At 31.2% G+C, this 16,906-nt stretch overlaps 1 protein-coding gene across 3 annotated transcripts in view; it reads right to left on the bottom strand.

The window, feature by feature from the left end:
• Positions 1-423, bottom strand: part of LOC145242693 (alpha-2C adrenergic receptor-like) — a 1,432,939-nt gene extending 1,432,516 nt beyond the window's left edge. For all 3 annotated transcript variants that reach the window (XM_080105822.1, XM_080105821.1, XM_080105823.1), the window contains exon 1: positions 132-423. The gene's annotated coding sequence lies outside the window, so the exon portion shown is untranslated. The remainder of the gene's footprint in view (positions 1-131) is intronic.
• Between the last annotated feature and the right edge of the window lie 16,483 nt (positions 424-16,906).

The following is a 16,906-nucleotide window of genomic DNA, read 5'->3' as shown; positions in this document are numbered from 1 at the left end:
TGATATGCCGTCAAAGTAAACAGAAAGATAATAGAGTAAGCAGAGGTGATCGTTTCGAAACAAGTATTATAAATATCTATATTGTATTTGCGCGAAAATGTCGTCAATAAGAAGAAAACTATTTTACTTACCTTTTTATTTACGTTGAGTGACACAATATTGGAATGGCAATTCCTTGTATTTTATTAGCATTTTTGTCTTTTTTTTAGTCGTCCAATTTATGAAGAATAAACTTATAAGTCCACCGTTCCCTTCGGTTTATGTAAATCTATGATAGTGAAGAGATGATAGTTATAACACGGTGCGAAACGAACACGCTGTCCGTTTCGCACATGCGCACAAGCGATAAGTAGAAGTCTATCGGAACTTTCACTCTTTTATTCTCCATCTTTTGTCCATACCCCCTCCCTCTTTTTTCTCTACACCATCATTGTCAGCATTTCTCTTTCTCGCTATATGTCTCTCTCCAACTCTCTCTTTCTATGTTTATCTTTCTTTAACTCTCTTTGTCTCTCTTTATATATATATATATATATATATATATATATATAGCTGTGCCCCGCTCTACTTTTCCACCTTTATTTTCAGTAGCTTTTATCCGTCTCTTTCACTGTCTCTTCTCCACTCTATCATTCTCCCTTTACACCTGACTACGGGTCGTCTCTTTTCTCTATCAACCTCTTTATTTCACACCTTCTATCTTTTGTTCTCTCTCTTTTCGGTTCATTCTCTCTTTCTCACTTTATATCTACAACAATTTTACTCTTACCTTCTTTTTTTCTGCCTATCAATCATCCTCTCCCCTTCAATTCATAGTCCTTCGTTCTCGATCCGTTGTATCTTTGTGGACTGGCATATATTTACTTTATTTCTCTATTATTTCTTGTTTAGCGAATTCATTCAGTTCATTGTATTTGGTCAGTGTATTGTTACCTGAGCACCCTGTAAGCTATCAACATAAAACCATATGGGCGTGCGGTTTGTCCACCGTCGTGTCATACCTGACAGGTTAGACGATTTAGTTAAAAAGCACTATGCAACCGGCTTGAACTATGAAAGTTTATTTTCAAGCGAATAGATATCTATTTATATATTTTATTTGCGAAGTCTTCTCCATATCTTCCTAGTTGTTGTTTCATCACAGAAAAAAAGGCACCAAAAATAGTTGTCCGAAAGCTAGTGAAGCAATAAAAATTATGAAGAATTTATAAGAGAAAAATTATGAAGAATTTATAAGAGAAAAAGTCAATTTTTTACCGCCATTCTTAGCGAAGTGGGTACACGCGTTTTATTTCCACTGTTCCAGGTTAGCATTGTCTGAAGATGGCGGTTTCAATCCTACACAGAGGATTAATTGGCACAAACGTGGCGAGACGACAACAACCATGGAAGGCAGTAATTACTGAGGATGCAGTTAAGAAACTCAGAATCATTATCTTCACCACCAACAAGTTTATTCTGCTTGCACAAGTAGCAAAAATACTCGAAAATCAAATATCTTTCGCACATCAATCTCCGGCCTCTGTGCCTTCGTCTCAGTGTCCTGTCTTTATGTACTTTTGTGGAATGTGCTCTGACGAAATAAGTTCACTTTTTACGTCGAATTTTGTTTCACTTCCGCATATGTCGAATTGTATTGCATGATTGATCACTGTTATGTAAAGCGAATTCCTAACGTAGATAAAGTTACCTTAGTCTTTTAACAATACGTTTAAATCAATACTTGCTAACACTCTCCAGAAATACTTACGCGTGGTAAAAATAAACCGGAAATCAAAACAGATCTAGCTTAAGGATCGCTCGTGGATATCAATCGGTTAACGGACAGCCCGGGCGAGAGGAAAATATCCATAAAAGATAATTGATCACAGTGAATGTCGATATACAGTTAAGCTTTCGTACAGGCGATGTCACAGATTATGTACTATTAACGCGCATCTATATAAATTCGAGAAGTCCTCACTATGGAAATATAGCATTGATTTTAAGAGGAAAACACTCGAAGAAGAGTGTGAATTCATGAAATCGTGTATCAAACAATGAAGAGGAAGGAAGTATTACTAAACATTACAACAGCTTAACACCCCCCAAAATTACTAATCAGTTTAAATTGAATTCCTCATATGTATATATATATATATATATATATATATATATATATATATATATATATATATATATATATATATATATATATATATAATGATGTAGAGGTTATGGGGGGGTTGAAGCATGAAAAACGATGTTACGTCTTGTATTTAATATTTTTATTGTTATTTTTTATATTTCAAGCGGACCTCCGCTCTTGGTCACAAAAAGTATCGAAATGAAAAAGGAAAAGAAAGTCATTGAAAGAACGGGAGATTTGTAGCGTGGACAGCGTTCATTCCTAGCAATCATGTTCGAAAAAAGTTCACGTGAATCATTTTAGCAGTTTGTGGAAGGAGACTGTGTTTTTAATACTTTTTTAATGTTGCAACGTAAGAGCGTTTAATTCAAACTGCAAAAATGAGACGCAATTGATTTCAACGTGTACAATGGAATAGAAATGAAATTGTTAAACGGCAAAAATAATGTAATTAATAGTTATGAATAAATATAATAATAATAATAATAACATTAATAATAATAATAATAATAATAATAATAATAATAATAATAATAATAATAATAATAATAATAATAATAATAAAAAACTACTGAAGAGGGCAGAGTTAGAGACACTGCCGGCTTTTTTAATGGTGAGTAAAGTCCGTCTTTCCCTCAAGAAAGATGGCACACAGGATAGGGACGAACATAAACAAATAAATAAGTAAATAAATAAATAAATAAATAATAATAATAATAATAATAATAATAATAATAATAATAAAATCAATGAAATTAATATTATAATTAAATGAGTATACAAATAGTCCCGTTTTCCATGCTTCGAAAAAACCTCATAACATCTATATCACTTTCCTAAAGCATACGTTGACTTTTAACATTATCTATACACACACACACACACACGCACTACACATACATACACACACACACACACACACATATATATGTATATATTTCTCTTTTTTTTCATTTTTCTTCATCTTTTTCTTCTAGGGGGTGGGACATCAAACCAGATGTCTAACATTTACCCCTGTTTTTGTGAGTGCAACCAAGAGATCTTTTCAGGATTCTAGCCGTCCCTTTCAGTGCAATCGTTTGTATTTCACTTGCACTTGGTTTACTGTGCACTTTTAAAAGTTCTTTTTCATAAGCCCAGTTGGTCCTATAATGATTGGTATAATTGAAACGTCTTTTAATTTCCAATTTCATTTCATGTCATACATAAGTCCTTGATACTTTGTTATGTTTTCCCTCTCAGCTCTGTTAAGCCCTGTATCATTGAGTACACTGACCTCTATTATGGTAGCTTTATTATTTGCTTTGCCCCAAATCACTATATCTGATTTAGCAGCTGCGTTCTCTAGATATGTATCAGTAGGGATTCTGTCGTCATAATGAATGGCATGTGTGTGTATGCAAATGTATTATGTGGATATATATTCAGCTTATCACGTATATATATGTATATATATATATATATAGTCACATATGCACATTGAACCTTAAGTACCAATCTAAAACATACATGCACACACACACACACACACACACACACACATATATATATATATATATATATATATATATATATATATATATATGGGTGTGCTTTTATTTGTTTTTATTAACGACACTTTTTTACGAATTCAATTATTTATACAAAAGTGCATCATTCGAATTTTCCCTTTGCCCAATTTGATACTCCCTAAATGGGGAGCGGCATATATATTATTTTATTTAAAATATAATTTAATTTTTTGGAAGTATAATATATATATATATATATATATATATATATATATATATATATATATATATATATATATATATAAGAAATAAAAATTACAATAAGTTTACCAAGGTAATCAAAATGGTAAACGTTAAATATATTATAAATATTACCTCATACTTTTTTTTAACCAAGTAAGATCTGTGACTTAATTATAGTTTCATTAAATACTTTTACATGCAAAATCCAATCTCGCATTTCGCTAATTCCTGCCCTCTGATGAGAAGGAGAGTATGTCTTCGAAATTCCGCGGAGTAAGGACTATCCACTTATCTTGTGCTTCCTTTTTAAAATTAAATATGTTTTTAACTCTTTTTCAAGATGTCTTGTAACATGTTTTATTAATCATTTGTTCATATATATATATATATATATATATATATATATATATATATATATATATATATATATATATATATATATATATATGTATATATATATATGAGTGTGTCTGCGTGTGTATTTTATTGTGTGCTTTGTGTTGATAAAATATTTTTCAATTATATTTCTCTGTTTGTGTATATAAATCTTTTTGTTTAAAAGGTCAATTCATATTAAATATGACAATACAACATATATAAAAAAATTAAAAGTATTGTAACATTCGAAGATCCAAATATTTATTTTTCATGCAAAACAACTCCTACATCATATTACAATTTCGTACATTTTTACAGATCCGTTTTGTTATGCAGATACAAACGGTTGTTATTATATCAATACCGTCTATTTTAGTGCATATACACTTCAGAAAAATTGGAAATTCTTTGCTAAGATGGAAAAGCATAAATGACAATATCATGCGACAAAAAGAAAATATAGTCATAGAAGAGTGAAGATCGGCAATCATCTTTGTTGACATTGTAAATTTTGACAGGTTTTATTCCAAGTATGAATTAAAGTGTTTTGAATTTTTTCTTATTTCTCCAAACAAATTACTATTACTTGTACTTGATTTATTAAATATTTATGTTATGTAATTTGTGAACTAGGATTATATATAAAGAGGGTTTACATCGGTTGAAAATACGAAACTATATTTTTAAATTTTCCCTATACGTTGAGGTTGCTTGCTAATTTACGAATATAAATAAGTTATAAATATATGCATATCTATATCAAAAAGTATATTTGTCTATCAATCTCTATGATTATCTAAAAGTCACATTGTGTGTGTGAGATCCTTCCTCAGGTTCTGAAGAAACTAAGCCTATCTGTAGTAAATTTTACACTAAGGTACTTCATATGTTTGACAGTGTTCTTAGATGGTTCATACAGAAATGCATCCGAAGAGTATTGAAAACCGAAAAACTGCGATCCTAAAAATAGTATTTCTTTCTTACAAATAAAAAAAAAAAACTTTTATAAGGGAGAATATTTAATCTAAAAGAGTGTGAGCATTTTTTATGTTAAATTTCCCGCTCAAATGTTTGGCAAAACACATGCGGAACCACCGAAACAACGCATATATTTCTCTTGTCTTCTACTCCGAGACAATACCTTCATCTTAACACCAACATGAAGAAAAGGGAATATAAAATCACGGACCGGACTTCCTACCCTGATGAGGCTATTTTTAGTTAAACATTGGACTTGGAACAACAATAAAAGTAAATAAAGTGATTTTCTTTTTCTTTTCAACATTTTAAAGTGTTGAAATGTATATGTGTGTATACGTGTTTGTGTATATATAGTTCTATTTACGTGTGCGTCTGTGTGTATAAAATCACAACAGAAAAGAATATGCATTAAAAAATATTTTCATAATATTATCATATGCTTATTCATATTCACTGATAAGAATTGTGTTTAAATAACTTAAAGCATCTCATTAAAATCACATCTAGCAACATTGAACATGCCACGAACGCAAAGAGCATCAGACTCAGCATAATTTCTGCGAGGACGAATCGGGGGTAAATATGAAGATAGTTTTAGTAAACATAAAATAGCAGAAAATCTTTCAACTGTTAATAGAGTAATCGTACAATGCACAAAAGTAGACAAAGATTTCACAAAACCTCAATCAGATCACCTCGAATACTCTGCAAAACCTTGCGTCTTGTGGAAAGAAATGTTAAAGAACCTTGGTGCAAGGCCCTGACATTGCAACACAAGCTGGTAACAGTTCCAGAAGATCTGACAGGTGTCTTAACACGTTGGGATTCTGTGATAGTCTTCCTTGTCTTGCTAATATGGAGCGCAGAAAAGGTTGTATTCTCGAGAGGGTAGAGAAATTTATAAGCTTTGAGAGTAATGTAATTTTCATTATTTTCCGATAGTTGAAAAGTATAAGTATGGAGGCTTCCTCAGCCTGAGTTTGATTTTAAAAGACTTCAGCCAACACTGAAACATTTGGGCGTATAAAGTAATAGTCTTGGGTGCAGTTTGGAGGGATAGTCGCTCAGATCTGATGAAGTGCGAAAGAAAACATCAATTCTGCTAAATACGTTTCAATATTAAATGAAGGACTCCTACCAATATTCTCCAGTGATAGAATGAACGAAGTTAACTAATTTATCGAAGAAGAAGCTTCTAGCCACGCTGCTCGGGCGACACAATATTGTTTAGGCAAAAATAAGATTAATAAACTAACATGACCAAGTAAATACTTGGATATGAACTGATTAAAAATCTTTGAAGTATATTAGACATAAACCGTCAAGAAAGAAAAAGAAAGCCATTTTCTAAGCCTGAACTTTTAGCATTATTTTATCAGACATGGCTAGAAATTCTTCAGGATGATAGTCTGCTGTGCCTCGGTGGGCGAAAGCATTTATAAATCAATGAAATGTCAAGTATTAGTTATTAAAATTTTCATTATTGGTTTTATTATTTTATTCCATAAATTAAATCTTTATTAATAAACTATTTTTATAGGTGTCTATTCGTTTCTGTAATATATATATATATATATATATATATATATATATATATATATATGTATATATATATATATATATATATATAAATCCCCGAAACAGTATTTCATAGTAAACAGCTGATGATCCCTTGAAAAATAAATCATTGGTATTATAGTAAATTCGAGAGCGAGTTGATGCCGTGATTGCAGGTGATTAAATGACTTACTGACTAGATGGTTTTCTAACGAATGATAAAAAATATTTTTTTTGTATAGTTTTAAAGGTTAAAAACTTCAAAGACTATATATATATATATATATATATATATATATATATATATATATATATATATATATATATATATATATTGATTCAACACAACTCAACTGCTTTCCTGAGCATTTTACAGCCAACGGAGAAAAATACCAAATACCAGTGTTTTGATGTGATGTTTTGAGTATAATGAATTAGTTATGACCAAAGTTTCATTTCATTCGGAAAAAAAACACTAAGAATCAGAGCCTAATTAGTGTTGGGGGCCGTTTATTTTGGGTCACCCTGTATATATATATATATATATATATATATATATATATAGTCATCGACATATAGTACTGTTTCGCAGCTCATCAATACGGCTATCGGGTAGTTGCTTGTCTAGCCGTATTGATGAGCTGCGAAACAGTACTATATGTGGATGACTATATCTATATATATATATATATATATATATATATATATATATATATATATATATATATATATATATATAGTTGCTTGTCTAGCCGTATTGATGAGCTGCGAAACAGTACTATATGTGGATGACTATATCTATATATATATATATATATATATATATATATATATATAGTCATCCACATATAGTACTGTTTCGCAGCTCATCAATACGGCTAGACAAGCAACTACGTCATGCCAGGATCGAAACCCGACCGTCCAAACGATAGTCGGAGCAGTTAATTAACAATGTTTTAACATTGTCCAAATACCTAAGCTCAATTTTTTTACATAAAAGAATGGCAAGCTTCGTAATATTAGAGATTACAAGTGTTATTGAGGATAATATAGCATTTAAATAATGTTTTGAGTGTTTGTTACAAACATTGGACACGCTCATATCAGCTCTCGTAAGGATATTGGAAAACAAAAAAACAAACATCGGCAATATATCCGAAATAGATCGGAACAATATCGCGTTCTTGAAGAAGAGAAAAGTCTTAAAGACGATCCTTTTGTCTCGATAACAAATGAGCTAAAAGGACACATCAAGTTAGAGACAGACAATTGAACAAAAGAGACGACTATGAATTGAAATATAAACCCAAATTAGTAATCATTCCATTTCTTTATTTTTGTTTATCAAACGAAAATAAACGTAGTTGTGGACGTACCTGTATCAGGAGGAGGAATCGTTATCACCAGGCGTGATTAATGCAACTTCACTCTGTAAAGATGTAAACTAAGTAGAAGTTAGTGTTTGCTTAGAAAATTTTTTGTCCCATTAGTAGAATATAGTTACTCTCTACTAGAAATCAGTATAAGCTAGTGTCCTCTTTGTAGAAGATAGTGTATATTAAGTAAGAGTTAATGTTCCTGATTGGTTAAACATGGCTGAAAAAGACATAATAACAACATAAGAAGGTATTATTTACGACAGGAAAAGAAATTAGAATCTTAGTAATATCTCTACTATTCATAGAAGAAACCAGACTTATGAGAATTTTATTAGCAAAAGATTACCTGCAAATATAACTGATGAACCAAGTGCAGGAAAGATATAATCAATTGCACTTAGAAAGTGTGGGATGCGTAAAATTGCAATGTATAAGATTAAAATGACTGCAATTGGATATAATACCTCGTCAACAGCTACAGCGAAATAATAAGGAAATTGAAAAAAACAAACATATTATTCAATTGGTTTTTGTTTATCATTAATTTTTTTTGCATGGTTGTCACAACTTATCAAAGCCGGAAGCCACTCGGGGATGAGGGTTATTGCGTGTACAGTAATCGTTAGTATTGGAGATTTGATCAAGTGTCGTACTTAAGGGGGCAGTTCATGAAAAATTTGTTTATGTTGGACTTGAGGACGCCAAAGTTGTAATCAGGTGGGAAACAGGCAAATGGAACAGAATTCCACGTGTACTTTTAAGAAAGAAGCTTTGTTCATGGAATCTTGGTGTTGATCCTAGCACAGATATAGAGTGGGAAATATTATTAATAATAATTTGCTATTAATTAATTAATGCTATTAATTAATTACTTAATGCTATTAATTAATTAATGCTATTAATTAATTACTTAATGCTATTAATTAATTAATGCTATTAATATATGCTATTAATTAGTTTACATTTTTATAATTTAGCCTATCTTGAAATAATAATTTTACAAGGTTCCGATCGATGTAATCTCAGGCCTTCTTAATCATTATGTACATTTTTATTGTAATCACTTTCTGATGCAATAAGAACAATGGGAGGCAGTAATTACTGAGGATGCACTTAAGAGACTAAGAATTCCTATCCCCTCGCGGTTTGAAACTGTTAGATATTGTGTTTTTGTCGTATTTGAATCGATAAGTAATTCTATATATGTCGATACTGTTTGCATCGTGATGTGTTGAATGTCTATACGTGGCACTAATCAATGTTTGTTGTGTTCTTATCATAACGGACCATATTATGTAACTATGTACGTCGTGTTTGTGTGTTACAGACTATTGGCACCGTCCTAAATGTCTATATTAACGGCCTATTATTTTTCTGTGTTGGTTCCTGCGTGCGTGTCAGAATATATAATACACGTAACATATACATGAGGGCATATCTGTTTCTTCTATTGTTTATCCTTGGAGGTTCGTCGACCGTCCTCGGGGCAGCTGGAATCTGATTAAATACACACTTCAAGACAGGACCCAAGACGATGTCTGATTTTATGTATTTTATTCACTCCCAGGTATTCCTCATAGCAGGAGGAAGGGATCGATAGTCTTTGACATGTGGCGTTCTTCTGTAAACAATTTCCCCCTCATGGGGATACCGTTTTAGCCCACCTGCCTTCCTAGGTGTCTCCAATTCAACTACTAACTATGGTTGTGCAAACCGGAACACGTGACATTTGACATGTTACTTCGATATCCGTTCGCATCTTCCAGTGCAAACTTGGCCGGTCACAGAATTGGAAATTTTCTCAAAATATGACTTCAAATCTCTGTTATCCACTCATCACTAGAAAGATAAACAATGATATAGACAAATAGCTAGATAGACTGATATATCGCTATATCGATATATATATATATATATATATATATCTCGATATCGATATATCGATATATCGATATATATATATATATATATATATATATATATATATATATACATATATATATATATATGGATGGATAAAGAGATAAACTGATAAATACAGAAATAATTAGATAAAACAGATGGATAGACATAAAAAAGATAATTTACTGTTTCTGTCCGGCTATTCTCTAACACAATCACCTGAAGAAGCCAGTGGAAAAGTTTGCCGAAACGTAACGAAACACCAACAACTATGAATAAAGATAATAGTCCGCAAATAAATAAATAAATGTAGTTTTTCATCCTGTTTAATTAGAGAATCTTTATATCCAACTCGTCAATATTCGGCGAATTTTAACTAAACTGTTATTTAATTGAAGTTAGATTGAATTTTCAACCTTCAGGAAAAATATCAATTTAAAATTTGAAAGTGCTCAAACTGCGTTAGGAGTGAGTCCCCGGTGTGGTGAACTTAAAAATACAAGTCAGAATTTCTTAGGACCTCTATCCAGTCATGGTTTACGAAACGATAGCATGCTACCCCGGTGAAGTAAATAAAAGGTTCTCTTCGCAATTTCGTCTAGATTTTCGAATTTGTTAGAAACATTCCTGAGTTCGACAAGTTACACCTGAAGAAGGTCGGACTTTACATCGACCTGAACGTTTTTAAAATGACACTCAATGTGAGAACAGTAGTCCGGAACTTTCTAATAATATTAATTACAAATCCTCATCTCCAAAATTCGGAAGCGTAATATAAAATTTTAACATTTGTTACTATAACTTTACAAATTTGTAAATAATGTTACGTACTTCAGAAATATTCAATTATATCTCTCAAACAGCTTTTTATTTTTTAGGACTTCTTTTTAGTTTAATTTTGTTCCAGTTGTTCATTTTCTTACTTTGGTAATTCAATTAATAATATCGTACAGTCTGCAGTTCCATAACTTCCCAATAAGGACAGGTTTTGACACAGGGTCGCTTCCTAGAGTATCCAAAAATATATATCTTCAAACAGGATCAATCGCCTAAATTACATACGGTCACATGGATTCTGTGATTAAAAAAAAACTAAGCTAATATTTGTTTATTAACTCCGTGGGCGACGCCAGAGTATGAACCCTTCCAAGATATAGTCAATAGACTTTGTTGATTCCAGAATTAATATGAATATATTTAATCTAATATCCAATCAAAACATACCCGGCATTGAATTTGCCGGCAGCTCTTTCAGTCAGTTAATCAATCTGGTGAAGCCTCATACGAAAGCGACGACTTGTTACATTTTAGTGGAAACGCACACTTCCGGTTTTAGCTAGTGCGAAATTGCAGCCATTGTGGCTGGAATTCCATCAGAAAAAGAGAACGTGAAGGACGAACTCAATTTATTGAATCTCTACTGATATATAAAGGGCAATTTGTGTGTGCGTTTATGACTAATTGTATGGGTTTGTCTGTGTGTCCAAAAGTTCATTCCTTATGGACGCGGAAATGTTTGTGTCGATTGCTTTGATATTTTAAACAAATGCACTTGATCTGCCTAGAAATATTCATAAACAGACATGCGTCCGTGATGTACCAACAATTTTACAAAAATAAGATGAGCCAATGGATAGTCCGATTATAATCAAAGTAAATATCGTTATACAACCTAACATCACAACTGTATTTGAAAAGATTTATCATTGCACAAGCAAAAGCGGCCAGCCATATAAAACCATATAGTTTCTTTTATAAGACTCGTTCGAAATGAATACTCTTGTTTAAAGCACAATTGCGTCAGGATACTTGACTTTTTCATATAAAACTCTGATTCAAGCTATTATGTAAAAGCAAAATCTATTATTCGACGACGAATACAAATTGAAAATTAAGAAATTTTCTTTCTTCCAATCAGTTTAGTTTCAAAAATATTTCTTATTCTCAAAGCAAAATAGCAAAATAATATTCATGAGCAAGGGAATGTTTTGTTGGTTAGCATTAATTAACTGAAACTATAAACCAGAAATGAAGTCATATTTGCGTAAACAGTTAATACAAAATGTATACCATTTTAAATTCATAAATACATATGTGTGTTTATGTGTGTGTGTGTGTGTGTGTGTGTGTGTGTGTGTGTGTGTGTGTGTGTGTGTGATAGTAGCGGTGGCTAAGCATATGGCTTAAAACCAACCCCCAATACGGAAAGTCAATAACAAATGCATAGGTTTTTAAATTTACACACACACACGCGCGCACACACGCATATATATATATATATATATATATATATATATATATATATATATATATATATATATATGTCTGTGTGTGTGTTTTTGTAAACACATGAAAAAATTGTACACACACAAATGCACACATATATATATATATATATATATATAGTATAACTTTCTCACGCCATTCAAACACCCCCTGTAATAATTAACACATAATCTCAATCAATAAATCACATAAAAAAACACTCATTTCATTTCTGTTACAAAACTATATTTGAATTTCAACAAATATATCTTTTTTTCCAATAAGAATATTAACTGCGTTTCATAGTTTTAAAATTACATTAACGACTATATGGCGTCAGTAAAATTTACTTCTCTTTAATAGCGCCAGCCCTCCCCTCCTTTTTGAATTTCCAACGTCTTTTTTTCCGTTTCTCTGAAATAGAACTGCGTCACACTGTGCACGTGAAACATTTTCAAATATTTTGTACTGGTATTTTTTGTTTCTTAATCTCATTCATGCAGAGGAAGTCTCGAAATAAAGACGAAACGTTGATGAACACATAATACGGTTTGTTCCTTTTTATTTTCTCTCTCTCTCTCTCTCTCCCTATATATATATATATATATATATATATATATATATACATATATAGCTGCTTTCTTATGCTATACGCACACTCATAGAAACAAACACACACATAATATTTTATATATCAACTTCCACTCTGTAGATCGAATATAACAAGATTAGTTGTGCAGATACAAGCCGACAATATTATATATATATATATATATATATATATATATATATATATATATATATGCGTGTGGTATAACTTTTTTCTTAAATTCTCAATAGTCAGAATGTAGAAACGTTGCATAACTAATGTAGTAACTATGCATAAGAAAGAATTAAGAGTAATAGTGATATACTATTAATAATCTATTCAGTAGCTTTTATGTAGTCGCTCTAATATCAATGACTGATTATATTAAAGAAGTATTGTATAGTAATGTTTAAATAGAAAAAAGTAGGCGTTTCATATCAATGTCACAGAGAGTAAAACTCATGTATATATATATATATATATATATATATATATATATATATATATATATATATATACATACATATATACAGGGTGTCCATAAAGTCAATGTGCTCTTTAAAAAAATATAACTTTATTTGTATTTACAATAGAAATAATCTGTAAAATGGATTTGACAGAAGTAAATCTATGTTTTAAGCTTTTATTTAAATTTTATTTAACTTTCCACATGCCCTCCAGCATTAGCAATACAAAGGGTAATATGATTTCGTAGTTCACGAAAAACATTTGCCAAATGATTTATAGTAATGCCTGAAATCACATTAGTTATTCTAGCTTTAAAATCTTCCAATGAACTAGGTTTGGTTGCATACACAATTGTTTTCACATGTCCCCATAAAAAAATCTAATGGAGTCAAATCTGGCGAACGTGGAGGCCAATAAAATGGCCCACCCCTTCCGATCCATCTGTTAGGAAATCCTGATTAAGAAACTGTCTAACACGTTAAGTTTAAGTGTTCAAGTTGCGGAATAAAGTAATTCTGCAACATATCTAAGTAGCTGTCACTGTTAATAACACGATCTTCAAGAAAATATGCCCCTATGATTCGATTTATTCTCAAAACACACCACATATTTACTTTAAGAGAGTCCCTTTCATGTTTAACAGTTTCATTTGGGTTTGCAGTTCCCCAAATTCGGCAATTATGCCGTAAACCTTGCCACAAATATGAAATTCTGCTTCATCAGAAAACCGTAAATTACTCACAAATGCATCATCATTGCAAAGTTTTTCATTGAACTGGTAACAGAAAGTTAGCCGTGCATAATAATCCTCTTCTAACAACTGTTGATGTAATTGAATTTTGAAAGCTTTCATATGAAGTTTTGCCCGCAGAATCTTTTGCACAGTAGACTTTGCCAGCCCGAGCTCCAATGGTGCCCGTCTTACAGACGTTCTTGGACTTGCAGTAAATGATTCTTCTATGGAAGCAACACTTTCATCACTGACCGTTGTTTATCATGGACAGAGCCTGTCTCTTTAAATTTTTTCATCCATTTAACAATGGTGTTCCTATGAGGCGATTTTTTATTGTATTCAATTCTAAACTTTCTTTGTATAGCAATAGTAGATTTCAATTTAGCCAACCAAAGGGCATAGTTTACTTTTTCCTCAATTGAAGCCATGGGATAAAATTGATTTTTAAAAACAAATGAAAATATTTTTTACTTATTTTTTACTTATCTAAAAATTGTTACGAATTTTTGTGGGGTAAAATTATTCAATAACTATACTTAAAACTAGATACATGAAACTTTATAACATTTTTTACAGATTATTTCTATCGCAAATATAAATAAACTTATAATTGTTTAAAAGTGCCCACGAAGTTTATGGACACCCTGTATATATATATATATATATATATATATATATATATATTATGGTGAAAAAATATATATGGCGATTAAGCTACACTGAATATACCGCGTTTCATCCATTCTAGGATTCTTCAGTCTTATGCGAGAATTTAGCTGTAGGATAATTTTAGGGTATTTTTATTGAAGATTTTTATGCAAGGGGTTGGTTCCGGGAAACTGTTTTTCGATAAGATCTAGAAATTTCTTGCCAAGTTTTGTTTTTAACATTTGATTGCATGGCGCCGTATACCAGATTATATTTCTTTTTCTCCTATTTTTAATTTTATTATAGTTATTGGTGTTTTGTTGCTTATATTTGATATCGATATTTTGGTATCGACTATTTTTAGGGCTGTTTCATAGATATTGGTTGACCTGTTAAATACATTTTCATTGCTTGAGTTATTGCTGAGTCTATTTACGATCGAGTTAGGAATCTGTTTTATAATTGATGGTGGGTGATTGGACAGGGTTTACGCATATTGGATTAGCGTTGTCTTTTAAGTAGGGTTCATATGTGTTTTTATCTAAATTTAACGTGACGTTCAGGAAGTTTGTTATTTTTATGTTAGCTAATACGTTTAATTTTAGGCCTAATTTTTTCATTTTCTTTGTATGATTTTCTTAAAGTTATTTGCCTTGACTTTGTTGAAATCTTTTATTATAGCTAGTCCATCATCTCTACATTGGCCGATATCCGTAGTATCAAATATGATTGTGAGGGTATATAGAATGAATACAGGGTGACCCAAAAATCAGAGGACATTCAATAGTTTTTCTGAGCATTTTACAGTCAACGGAGAAAAAAAGACCAAAGACCCTAGTGTTTTGATGTGAGATTTTGAATATAATAAACTAGTTGTGACCAAAGTCTCATTTCATTTAGTCAAAACACTAAGAAACGGGGCCTAATTAGAGTTGGGGACCGTTTTTTGTGTCACCCTGTAAACCCACAGGATCTGATGCGTCTGAAGAATCCAGGGCACCCATCGCCAAACCAAACGAATTTGTCATTTTAGAGTTTATCCATTGGTTATTGCTATTTATTAGAACTGATTTTCTACATTTTTAATGATGTTGATTTTTTCCGAGGATATATCAGTGTATGCCTCGGCAAATTCTAGGGCAATATTGAAAAGTTCTTCGGATATCGAGGGATAGAAGTCTATGATGTCGAACTGTATAAACGTACATTTATTTTTGTTTTCTATATTTTAAAACCAAGTGATTGCTTCGGCAGTATTTGCCCACTGTTTTATTCTAGATCTTGTTTGATTTATTTGTTTACTCTAAAAAGTATTGCTTTGCTAATTCTACCTATTTCGTGTTTAATAGGGTTTATCAAGCGGGCACTGGGATTATTATTGAAGTCACATTCGTGGCCTTTGAGCAGAATGTATGCCTCTCTAGGTTTCAATTTGCCAACTTTATCGCTAATTTTTAATTTATCGGTAATTTGTTTACTTTCAGTATTTATTATATCTATGTAGTCGCATTCGTTTGTATCCAGTTTTTTGTAGTTTTTTGTATTTTTTTCTGTGATTAGTTTGTTATATTCTTGTTTATCTATTTTATAAAAATTTCTAGTTTTATCTGCTTTTACAAGGATTTTATTAGAGTTGTTTATATTTCTAACGATTTTGTTTAGTTTTCGTTGGAAATTGTTTGGTTAATTGTGGAATTTTAAGTTTTTAGTTACGTTTAAAAGGTCATTTTCAAAGTTTATCAAAAGGTCTACTGCCGCGCATTTTTTAGGGTTTTAAAACTATAGGATTCTTTGTTGTTTACGTTTTCATTTTTAAGGAAAGAGTTTGCTCACCATCGCACTCGGTGTATTAGTTCATCCCTTTTTTTTTAAATTAATTTAATAATATAGCCATACTTGCTTGGTGTGGGGATCTTTTTTTAGCGATGTTTCGAAATTAACCCTTTCCATATTAATGTTTGGTGTAGGGAAATAAATTCTTTTAAGAGTGCTCAACTACTCAATATTTAAGAGTGCTTTCGATACTTTTGAGAGTGCTCAATTGCTCAACTTTTGAGAGTGCTGAACTGCTCAACTTTTGAGAGTGCTCAGCTTATACTTTCGTATATTAATTGTAAGAGTAAA

Source organism: Euprymna scolopes, chromosome 21 (assembly GCF_053919585.1).
Source record: "Euprymna scolopes isolate OS-2025 chromosome 21, ASM5391958v1, whole genome shotgun sequence".
Lineage (NCBI taxonomy): Eukaryota > Metazoa > Mollusca > Cephalopoda > Sepiida > Sepiolidae > Euprymna > Euprymna scolopes.
Note: the sequence above shows the minus strand (reverse complement) of the source record. Positions and strands in the feature narration are given on the sequence as shown.